The sequence below is a fragment of the Tamandua tetradactyla genome, chromosome 5 (genome assembly GCF_023851605.1).
Source record: "Tamandua tetradactyla isolate mTamTet1 chromosome 5, mTamTet1.pri, whole genome shotgun sequence".
Lineage (NCBI taxonomy): Eukaryota > Metazoa > Chordata > Mammalia > Pilosa > Myrmecophagidae > Tamandua > Tamandua tetradactyla.
In genome coordinates this window covers 169,890,342-169,903,001 of record NC_135331.1, presented here as the reverse complement: position 1 = coordinate 169,903,001, position 12,660 = coordinate 169,890,342, and the positions used below count along the sequence as shown (strand labels likewise).

General features: G+C 37.6%; 1 protein-coding gene and 1 long non-coding RNA gene across 2 annotated transcripts in view; both read right to left on the bottom strand.

The window, feature by feature from the left end:
- SLC16A10 (solute carrier family 16 member 10) overlaps positions 1 to 12,660 on the bottom strand; it is a 146,319-nt gene that overhangs the window by 98,984 nt on the left and 34,675 nt on the right. The window lies entirely within an intron of this gene.
- Positions 894 to 12,656, bottom strand: LOC143685069 (uncharacterized). Its single transcript, XR_013176354.1, has 3 exons — positions 12,629 to 12,656; positions 11,183 to 11,398; positions 894 to 3,319 (listed from the first exon to the last, which is right to left on the bottom strand). It is a non-coding gene; the product is annotated as an uncharacterized LOC143685069 (long non-coding RNA).

The window sequence follows — 12,660 nt, the reverse complement described above, 5'->3', positions numbered from 1 at the left end:
CCATAGAGCATACTATATACATATGTGTATATATATATATCTTAAACCATATATTTATATGATACCATACCATATATGGTATAAATGGAGCTATTTCAGAGTAGAGTTTATTTTGTGAGAGATACTTTTTTCAATGTCCATGGGTACATATGAGGCAAGAAGGCAATTTATTTCCCTAATGGAAAAAAATACAAAGTGTTATTGTCAAATTTTTGTTATATTTACTTATTTATTCGAAGTATATTTGGAACATTTACTGCCAGACAATTTTAGAATACATAATACAGTCAGTTGCTTCTTTTTTTTTTAATTAAAATATTTATTGCCAGGTGAAAAACCAAACCAAACCAAATATAAACAAAAAGAAATGAGAAGTCACTCAAAATGGTACAATATTAAAAAAATCAAATAAATACGAAAGTAGGCATTAATGGAAGAAATGAGAGAGAAAATGGTACAAAACCAAACAGCCCAAGGTGAAAGTATAATACCTCCTCAGTTGTGGTGGTTTGAACTATGTTTCCCAGAGAAACACATTCTTAAATCTAATCCAGTCCTCTGGGTGTAAACTATTGTAAGTAGGAGTTCTGGTTTTTTGGTCTTTTTTTTTTTTTTTAACTTTTTATTGTATAATATAACATATATACAAAGCAAAGAAATAAAAAGCAACAGTTTTCAAGGCACTCTTCAACAAGTAGTTACAGGACAGATCCCAGAGTCTGTCATGGGCTACCATATGATCCTCTCAGATTTTTCCTTCTAGCTGATCCAGAATATAGGAGGCTAGAAGGCATAAGTCTTTTTTTTTTTATCATCATGATTGACTTTTTCTTTTTTGTGAAAAATAACATATATGCAAAAAAAAAAAAGCAAAAATTTCAAAGCACAGCAGAACAATTAGTTGTAGAACATATTTCAGAGTTTGACATAGGTTATAATTTCACAATTTTAGGTCTCTACTTCTAGCTGCTCTAAGATACTGGAGACTAAAAGAGCTATCAATTTAATGATGGAGCAATCATATTCTATGTTAAATTCTATCTTCTCTATATAACCCCACCATCACCTTTGATATTTCTATCCCTCTCATTAGGGGTGTTTGGGCTATGGCCATTGTTTTTCTAACATGAAAAAGTTGGAAGGGTCTGTCAATAACATGGGGCAAGGAGATGGAACTATCTGATGTTCTGGGGAGACTTGGCCCACTGGGTTTCAGGACTTATCTGGTCCAGAGACCCATCAGTCAGTTTATTGGAAAGCATAGGTCAAATAGACTAAAGTCACTAAAAAAACTGTTCCAAGATGGGGGCTGGTCTATGATTATATGTTCAGGACAAGATAACCTACAGAATCAGACAGTGTTTAGAAATGTTTATAGGAATATGAAAGAATAATTTTACATCTGAGAAATCTAATACTCTAAAACACAAACCCAAATTCTTGATACGTATTCATTTAAAAGTAATTCTGTTCTGGAGTTATGTACACAATAACAGATTCCAATGGGCATTTTACTTTACTTCCATTTGAGGTATAAAATTAATATCATGTAGAAACTCTTCTTACTATAGAGAGGCATATTTTGAAAGTGTAAAGGCTTCCAGAGTTATCTAACCCTAAACTATTCCATAAGGCTCTAAGACAGTGAAAAGAAGGCAAAACTGCCATTTATTAACTATAAGAAGCACCTCTGATTTGTGTGATTTTGTATATCTTAAACCATGTTGATGAGCACTTTTCGGACTAGGTACATACATACGATTAAAAGTATACAAGTGTAAAAGTATTTTAGCTATGAATATATTCCTAGAGGGAAATATCTTATTTTTTCAAAGAATGTAAGAAAGTACTACACACACAAAAGGAAGAAATGGGGAAAAGTGCTTCATGAAAACCAAGCTAGAGATGTTGAAAGAATGATGTCAGGGTGTCTCCTTATGAACTGTATGATTCTGCAATGTGAAGACATGTACAAATAAGTTTTTATGGAAATGGATGTAGGCATTATGGTCACAACCATATTTTTTATGTTTCTACTATATATTTTCAGTTAATTCTTTAATGGATGTCCACATTAATACTACCTTCATGGTTTAAACCAACCTCATAGTTAAAAACTGTACCTAATCACTTTTAAAAGAAATTCTTTTATCATAGAAATTATGTGTTTGAATATATAAGGCTCTCAGAGGAAGACATTCAAAGTCATAATAATAAAGGCCAGAAATCCTACCATCACCATGGTTCCCAAGCTAGTGAGGTTACAGTGCTCTCCTGTATTGTTGTTTAGGTTCCAAATTTCCAGTCATTAGCTAGGGCCTGGGTATGATCAAGTTTTCGTCACCATGGCTATTCTTTTTTCTTTTTTTTTGTCTTGAGAGCCAGAAATAAAGAGCCACGGAACATTGGGGTTAGTGGCAATTACTTAGACCAAAATAAATGTGTCTTGTTTTATTTAATTTACTCACCCCTTTATACCAAGAGGTGAAAACCTACCTTTTCATGTTTATATTGCTCTACTGATATCTTAAGAACACTTATGGATTTGATTATGAAATCTAAATTCAAGACAAAATACTCACAATTCATCCTACCAATATACCATGGTTTCAAAATGCCCCAACTGCAACCAAAACACCATAGACAAGATCAAAAAGCAAATGGCAAACTGGGAAAAATATTTGCAGCTCATATAACAAGCAAAGGGCTGAGTTTTTTAATAAATGAGGAATTCCTACAAATCAGTAAAATAGACCAACTTCCCAGTAAAAAAGGGGGGGGGGATATAAACAGTTCAGAAAAAGTAAATAATAAGATTTACTTATAATAATAAGTAAATAATAATAAGAGAAATGTAAGCTATAACAAAATACTATTCTTCCTCTAACAGACTGTCAAAAAGCATTCACACTCTTGAGGACATTATGTTGAGTGAAATAAGCCAAAATTGAAAGGACAAATATTATAAGTCCTCACTAATAAAAACTACCTATAATGAGCAAATGCTGAGAATTGAATTGAATTCGAGAGCAGAAGTTATCAGAGGATAGAATGTAGGCAGAGATTAGACAACTGACAATTAAGGACTACAGAATATTCAATAAGACTTACAGTAAAGGTTCCCAGATTGTAAGCTCTTATGGCAGTCACATCTACCGAGTTTTCACTGTTATTTCTAAATTCTGAGATGCTCAGCTCTTTGTGTATAATCTGGTAGTCCCTTGGAACTTTGGGTATGTGTATGACACCTGAGACTCAGAGTTAAGAGTTTTACACCGCTGAAAATCAGGATTACTCCATACAGCAACTGTTAAAGAAGCTGAAAAAGACATCAGACTTCAATTAGAGATATGAATGAAAAGGACTAGGTTAGGACTAAGGTAAATCAGAATATAGGGTAATGGATAATATTGACTATAGTTTAAAACTTCGACTTCTATGTGAAACCCAAGGAAGAAATGTTTATTTTGTCCAAAATTTAAAATTTCTGTAGCATACTACCTAATTTAACTTGTATGGTCAGTTTATTTAGACAACATAATTACATGGGACCTAGAATACGGAATGAGATCTTGTCATTCTGTACAGGTTAATGCAACACACTGATACATCCCAGAGTAATCTGGGCAGAAAATAAAGGAGTATTTGCAAAGTTTCCTTGGGGAACTAGGGAGAAAGGAGAAAATATTTAACTTCCCCATGTGGGAAATTCATGATATTCTTCTTGCAAGCAAGTCAACAGGCTGAGCCCTTGATCTTGGGGCTCACCCCTATGAAACTTATTCCTTCAAAGGAGAAGCTAAGCCTACTTATAATTCCAGAGAACCTCTTTTGTTCTTACATGTGACCTCTCTCAGCCAACTCTGCAAATAAACTCACTGCCCCCCCCCCCCGCATGGGACATGACTCCCAGGGGTGAAAATCTCCCTGTCAACATGAGACATGACTCCTGGGAGGAGCCTGGCTCTGGCATTGTGCAATTAAGAATGACTTCTTGATGAAAGGGGGGAAAAGAAATGAAACAAAACAAAGTTTCAGTGGCTGAGAAATTTCAAATAGAGTTAAAAGATCATTCTATAGATTATTCTTATGCATTATATAGATATTCCCTGTAGTTTCTACTGATTAGAAAAGCTAGAAAGAAATACCTGAAACTCTTGAACTGTAATCCAGTAGATTCTTGATTATGATGGCATAACCATATAGCTTTTACAGGGTGACCTTGTGATTGTGAAAACCTTGTGACTGACACTTCCTTTATCCAGTATATGGGTAGATTAGTAATAAAGAATAAATAAATAAATGGGAAGATAAAAGGTATGGGATGTTTAGTGTATTCTTTTTCTTGGAGTAATGAAAATCTTCTAAAATTAAATGTAGTAATAAATGTACAACTATATAATGATACTGTGAGCCACTGATTGTATACTTTGGATGGATTATTTGGTATGTGAATATATCTCAATAAAACTGCATTTTAAAAAAGTTTACTCTATGTAGGTGGAAATGAATCATGCATTTTCATGCATTGCTTTTGCGAATGTAAAATAGTACAACCTCAATGGAGACAATATGGCAACTTTTATCAAAATTAGAAATACAGTTAACATAAAGGATTCAAATGATGAAATTGGAAAAATGGAGGTTATATAATAGATAAATGTATTGGATCCATATTCAGTTTAGTGAGGTTGACAACTTACGGTGGTTCTATAAGAAAATATCCTTATTTTTAGGAAATAACACACTTAAGCATTTAGAGAAAAAGGGCCATAATGTGTGCAACTTGTTCTCAAATTCAGAAATTTTTTTCATATTTTTATATATATTTTCTTTCATATAGAAAATATATGTGTGTTTTCATATCTATGAGCGCATTTATGTGTGTGTGTATATATATATATGATAAAGTAGAGTTGATAATTGGTAAAATATTAACAAGAGGTGGCAAATAGTTCCTGGGTATTCCTTATACTCATATTTTTGCAATTTTACTTCGAAATTTAAGAGTTTCTAAAAGTGTACTCTAAAAGTACCCTTCCACCCAGAACTTTCACTTTTAAGAATTTACCTACAGATTTACCAACATGTTAGGAACATTACGACAGTGATTGTAAAGCAAAGGGTTGGGAACCACTCTATGTGTCTATCAATGGGGGCCAGTTAAATGAATTTTGGGATACCCATTTAATAGCATGTTATAGAGCTGTGCTACACAACATGTTAGCCACTAGCCACAGGTGACTGCTGAGCACCTGGAAATTAAACTTAAGCCTGATACTCAATTCAGTTAGTGTGGAAAACCTTTAAGCAGGTTTGGAACAATTTGTGTATATGACTCCAGGGTTTTCCAACCATAAATTATTAAATCTAAATGCAAGATCAAATAACAAGCATCTGATATGGGGCATGCTGTAAATGTAAAATACACAAAGAATTTCAAAGATTTCAAAATGTCTCATTAGGAATTTTTTGTGTTGATCACATGTTAAATGTTAAATTGAGATTTGGTGGGTTAAATAAAATACAGTATTAAGATTAGTTTCACCTGTTTCTGCTTACTTTTTTTTAATATGGCTACTAGAAGATCTTGATTCACACATGGCTTGACTATGTTTTACTGGACAGAGTGTTATAGAGCAGGGGTCAGCAAACTATGGTTGACCAGCTGAACCTGGCCTACTGCCAAGGTTTGTACAGCTTGTAAGTTAAAAACTCATTTTTACATTTTTAAATGGTTAGGGATGGAGGAGAGAATCTAAAGAACATTTAATGATATCTGAAAAAATATAAAATTCAAATAACAGTGTGCAATAAAAGTTTTCCTGAAACATAACCATGCCCATTCATTTACGATTGTTTGTAGCTACTTTTATTATATTACAGCAGAGCCGAATAACTGCAACAGAAACTTTACAGTCTGCACTAAAATATTTACTATATGGCCCATGAAGAAATATCTGCGGATTTCTGCTACAAAGAATTACAAAGAATGAAGTCCTGAGACCCGTCTGGCGGGTGGGTGGCCGCGCAGACAGGCTTCTGCGCCCCTGGCTCCCGACCGCCACTGCACGGGGTACCCTGGTCTCGCCATGCGCACAGCCATGGTGGACCTGCAGAGGCTACAGAATGGGCCCGACTCGTGAACACGAAGAAGGAGGGCAACGGCGTCCTACACAGCCCTGACTGCAGACTACCCACCAGCCCCAGCCACCAGGGATTCAAGCTGGCCAGGAGCAGCCGTGGCAGGAGCACAGGCCGGCACTGGGAGCACTGAAGCCCGACCCCAGATCCAACATCTCCCCCCAGCCTGGCCTCCAGCTGCCTGCTGTGGCTGTGCCCCGTTTTTCAGTTGAAGGAGTTGGTTTTGATCCCTTACGACAAATGGAAGTAAGGTACTTTCTTCGTCAAGTACAACTCAGTGGGGAACTTCATCGACGTCATCCACCTGCCCTGGGACTGGCAAGGCCTCCTGCAGCCAGAGGTCACCTGCAACCCCAACTGCACGTGGGGCAACTACAAGGCAACCACAAGCCCGCACGTTTCCTCAGCACTGTCTACCCCAAGTACCCATTGTCTACACCACCACTCTGGATTACAACTGCCGCTAAACGCTATGGGGGATGGGGGAGTGGGTCTGTCCGCAGAGTCCCCGGGCAGCAGTCACCTCTGGGATGCGCGCTGGACTCGAGGAGGCCGGCCACAGTCTGCGCTCTACTCTGCTGCACTGGCCCCCAGACAGCCCTAGTTAAATTGGGCGATGCTGTCCTTGCACGTCATTTCAGCTCCAGAAGAGTGTAAAGATAGGGTGAAGTTCAGTCTTAGGAAGAAGAGGGATATCACTGCATCTTAGAATTGTTGAGCGAATTTGTCTGTTTTTTAAAAAAATTTTTAGACTGTTTTTAAAAGGAGTATATTTCCTCCTGTGCTGCTGCATATTTCCACCAGAGTCAGAATTTGATGAGAAGATGAAAGGAAGACAAGAGCAAAAGGAAAATGGCAAACATCTGAAATACAGAGGGGGAAAGAGTTCTTCTTCCATTAGTCAGCTTGTCTGAGGAAAAGCATGGAAAAAGTTTCTGGGATGAGAAAACTGAATTTTATGAAATTTAAGCACTGTATCTTCATTGCTATAAAAGAGGTGCTAATTCAGCGAGTTGTAACAGCCCTCTAAATTCAGTCTGTGGAAAATTGAGTTCCATTTCCATTTGTATCTCCTGTTAGCCAAAGCTCTTGGAATTCTCTAAATCCTCTCCAAGATAACAAAAACCGCCCAAAAGCTACACTATAACATGCTTAAAAACCAAAAACCATAAAGAGCCACCCTGTTCTTGCCTGCTTCAGGATGGTCAGGCTGACTGGTCACTGTGTTGGAGCGGCAGTGGCTGTGGTTTCGGTTCCTCCCTCTGGTTCTGTGGCACTGGCTCTGGCAGAGCGCCCTGCATCCTTGGCATCTGGTTGACATCTCCACAGGCTTGGGTAGCTCTCCAGATATTCATTTTGGGGTTTCTAAATGTTTTCTTATTTTTCATGAGGCAGAACATTGTAGAGGGCCCTTTTAGGGTCTGACTAGACTGACAGTGGGCCACACGTAAGACCTGCTGTCACCAGGTCACCATGAAGAGAAAAACGGAGGCGTTCCTGGCCATCTGGCTCATCGCAAAAGGTGTGTCCCTCTCCAGGGATGCTGGATCAACTCGCTGTAAAGACTTTATGTCAAAACCGTAGAAAAAAATCTGCCAGAGCCTTAAATCTAATCCAGAAAGCAGATTTCCTATCTGCCTCTCAGGTTAAGTAAAGCTGAATTCAGAATAGGGAATATCACAATTCAAACTCCAAAACCAAATTCAAAGCACTGTAATGATGGCATACATTTCTTTTAACTTTTCATTTTAGTGTAAACGACAGACATGAAGTTAGTTGGATGTTAACTGAAGATGTTCCACAACTGTGAATTCAGCCAATTCGGCTGGAGGCAGGAAGGCCACAAGTCTGGCACAGTGTGGTCAGTCAGCCTGCCCCTCGGCTTTAGCCCCCTCGCTTGCCCTCCCTTACATCGTACCCTACCCCTAGCCCTTAACCCTTCTTCCTGCCAGTCGCTGCAGCTTTTGAGTAAAGAATGTGACAGATGGCTTTTTCTCTTCTGGGTTTCAGAAAGAATAAACGTGGATATTTCCTTTGAATCCATCTAAATCATGTCAAGTACTTGGAGGGTTACAGAGCACTGAAAACTCAGACACCTGCGATCGCTCAGAGTTCCTGCTGATGGTTTCCATCTGTCCTGAGAGCAGAACTGATAGCTCTTTGGACACTCTGGAGCAGGGATTTCTGCTACATTGGAGCAGGTGTGATAATAAGCACCCTCGTTCAAAGTCATTGGAGATCTATGGAGCCCAACTGTCTGGTGTTCTCTTCAGACTTGACAGTGTTCAGTCTGTTGTACTGACTGGCTCATCCCCTTGGACAGGAGCCCGAGGTTGGCTTAATGACCCGAGCTCGCCAGGGTGCAGCTCAGCAGGGACCCAAGAAGGGGGCATTTTGGGACCCAATAGTCCTTTCAGTCATCATGCGGAACAACAAATGCTTCCTAGGTTTGAAGAGCAAATTACATGAAACTGACCGATACAAAATTGATTTTTCTCTCTGATTTCATAATCTGGTCATTTAAATAGTAAACATAATTTTTATGTTTATGTGAAGAGAATCCCTAAGGCCTTGCTCTGACCAATTGGAGACACTTCAATGAGTTCTAGGTAATGCTGGGGCAGTGCGGCTGGGGAGAGAAGAGTGTAGGAGAACAGGGCCTTTGAAAACAGCCACATGTTGAGATGTCCTTGTATGATGTGTTTTGTTTTATATTTTAGGATGATTTCAGGCAAATAATGCCAGCTGGAGAAAATCTAAAATATAGCAGTAAAGTAAGTAGAAATGAGTGATGATAAACGTGTAACAGGAACAGAGAGGCAGGTTTACTTTAAGTTATTCACTAGGGAACCAACTAGTTCCTCCTAATCCTCTTTTCTCCTTCAAAACGGCTTTGCTGAAAGTTGCGGTAAAGGACACACGTGAGGACACAATGGAACACCTCAGTGCAAGTGTGCATCAAATGAGGTAAATCAAGAGCGTATCATGTTAGTTTTCAAGTGCAAGCAGTGATTTTTAAAATTCATTGGTCAAAAACAAACATTCCTAATTGTACCTGGGAGTTACCATTCACATGTTAATTAGAAAACTTTTTTTCTTAGTCTTTTTTTTGGGGGGGTGGGGGGGGAAATGCATGGGCTGGGAATTGAACCCAGATCTCCTGCATGGCAGGTGAGAATTCTACCACTGAACTACCCTTGCACCCCCTAAAAGGAGATGGCTTTATCTGGTTTTTTTTCCTTTTTTTTTTTTTTTTTTTGGAGATGGGGGCGTGGTGGTGCATGGTCCAGGAATCAAACCCAGGTCTCCCACATGGAAGCTGAGCATTCTACCACTGAACCACTGTACACCCCTCTTAGCCTTTTAAGTTGTGACTTTCATGTATTAAGGATGATGATTTAAATTTTAAGAGGAGTTTTATGTTTGTTTTTTTTAAATCACATACTGTTTTTTTAAAACTTAATTTGAGAGAGTACATTTTCATTTGACACTTTTCCTGTTTCTAACCTTAGGAAACCCACAATAGTATATGACCAAAAACTATTTTTTAATTTATCTTTGGCAACTGTCCCATTCCATTTTGCTTTGTGACTTCTTTAACAATAAATGGTCTAAAAATGAAATAAATAAAAATAAAAAAGAATGAGGTCCTTTCACAAATGAAAGGATATACAAATTATGGATATCCATACAACAGAGTACCACTCAACATTACAAAGGAGGACTACAAATTCATATTATGGATGAATCTCACAGTAATTATGTTGAGGGTAAACAGTCAAACTAAAAAAAGAACATACTGCATAATTCCATTTATCTAAAACTATTAAAAATGCAAACTAATCCACAGTCCCAGAATACGTACTAATCCCATAAAGTAGACCTGTGGTTGCCTGTGGAGACAGGGAGGTGGGGGAGGAAGAAGGGATTACAAAGCAGTCCACAGTAATGTTTGTTGGTGATGGATGTTTATTTCACATTCTTGATTGTGCTGATGGTTTCACTAGTATGTAAATATGTCAAAACTTAACAAAATTGTACTTTTTTTTAAAATGAGGCATCTCTATATGGTCTGATTGGGCCCATAAGCAAAAGCTACTACCAAATAGGATTTGAAAGGACTTATTTTTGTGTCAATAATATTAAATTCAAATCTCTTATCAGATTTCCCAGACTGGTCTAGCCCTTCAGACAGTGACGAGGTATGCTCAGATGTGGCACATGCTTCCAAGGACAGAAAACTTGCTCGGTTCCCTCATGTTGGCTTTATTTACTTGCACTTGGCTTCAGCATTGCGGCCAAGTCCCCCTCCCTGTCTTCTCCTGTGGGACACCTCCAGTGACATGTCTGTGCTTCCCTTTGGTGCAGCTCCTGTTTTGAATATTCTCATTCGTTGGTTCTGTCTTCCTGAGGACCCTGCAGTAGCTTCTGCATAAGTACAGGGACATTTCTTTAGAGCTGAACCAGCTTCTGTTTGTGTGGGACAGGAAGTAAAATAAGGTGCCGATATCTATTCTCCACTGCTTTGAGCCTTTTACAGCTTCCACCCTACTGGTTCGCTGTTGGCATATACCAACTGAGATCATTCATCATTTGGATGTCAGATAGAATTATATTGAATAAATAAAAAGAAGTTTAGGGTGCACAGGTGGTTCAGTGGTAGAATGCTAACCTTCCATGTGGGAGACCTGGGATCGATTCTCCAACCATGAACCAAAAAAGAAAAAAAAAGAGTTTAAAGCCATCAGAACTTCTGTGAAATTTATTGGCCAGGTTGTACTTTCTTTTACCATGTGTATCAAATTTTATTCCATTATAATTATATTTCTATAAAATTAGAGTAGATTATCAACAAGAAGCCCCATAAAGGCAATGGTCCAGATAATAAAGCTTGTAAATGTAAATGTTTTACCTTGAGGGGGCAATAGATTTTTTGTTTGTTCATTTTTACATTATTTACATCTCTGATTACATTGCATTTTTTTTTTCATGTTTATTGTACTTCTTCTTTAGAGAGTTGCCTAGTCATGTGCTTTACCTGTTTTTCTTTTGGGGTGTCGGTCTTTGCGAAAACTATTTGTAACTTAAGACGATAATGACTTCAAGCCCAACATCCTGTCCTTTCTGAAAAAGCAGCTCCCAAAATGTCAATAATTTAGCTTTGCTGTTTGCTTCCCTCCTCCTTGCAGTATAACAGAAAAGGCACTAGATTCGGAGCTGTAAGACACAGCTTCATTGCAACTTGTTTCCTTACCTGTAAAGTAAACGAGTTGGATTAATTGGTCAGCAAGGCCTTTAAAGAACTAAAATTCTTGAGTCTCTTTTTCTGTTTTCTCCCCGTTCATCCCAGCTCCAATTCTACCTATGATAGCAAAATTCACACGATTCAACTGTGAATTAATTATGGAATTTTCCTTTTTTTCTTTTTTGGTTACCATAAACTATTGTTGAAGCAGAAATTAAAAAACAAAAAGTAAAGAGAGAGGAAATCCTCCTTAATGTCCTCAAAGGATGTGATTTCTATATCAGCAATAAACCTGGTTAAGATTCTGCCATCTGAGGGTCCGACTTCAGCTATGTTAAAGATGTTAAAGGCATTACTGCAAAGAAATAGCTCCAGAGAAAATAATCAAATATCGACTAAAGTAGACACAGTACAAAAATTCGGTTTACTTGGTAGTGCAAAAGAATAAGCCAGTCACATTGACTTTGATCCTCCCACTTCTTTTACCAATCCTCTTCAATATTCCCATTTCCAAACAAATGTGCTAGGCCAATTTTCTTCTAAAGGACAAAATTAAATAACCAATATGTGCATTGCTAAAACAATCCTAACTTTAAATAAAAGGGCCGCTGCTTTTAGTTTTCTAGTGTTCCCCCTACCTACAAATCTGCCTATCCTACCATTTCTTAAAACGAAATTAAAATCCTCTTTAAAAGACCTAGCTCCCTAAAAAATAAGTACAAAAGTTTTTACAAATGGCAGGGAGAGACATCCACTCAAAATGCTACCATTCTAATACAACTCTTTTTTTCAGTTTTCCCTAGTCCCTCCATCATTGTTCACCTGAACCCACAATTTTACAGTCACAGTCATTTAGGACATCCTGCTCTTGTCATCAGGCATTTTTATATGTTGCTACCTAGAACCACTGTTATTTAGAGTTGTAACAAAATCTATAAAGTAGAATCATCATCATCATTTATTTAGTCATTTCTATATTTGGGTGCATTTAAATTGACTCCAAAGTGTTATCGGGTACAGTAATGGTATGGTGAATATCTTCCCATATATAGCTTTTTTTTTCCTTGTGAATTATTAAAGCAAGGTCTTAGGGAGTGAGATTCTGGTTCAAAGCAGTGTGACTATATTTGGCATTTTTTTATACATCTTGTCAAATTATTATTTTTTAACCTAACAGTAAAGGATTATTAAACACCTAAGTGTGACATTAAAAAAGACATGATGGTATATGAAAAATACCTCTTTTTGATGGATGTAGGAGGTAAGGGCTT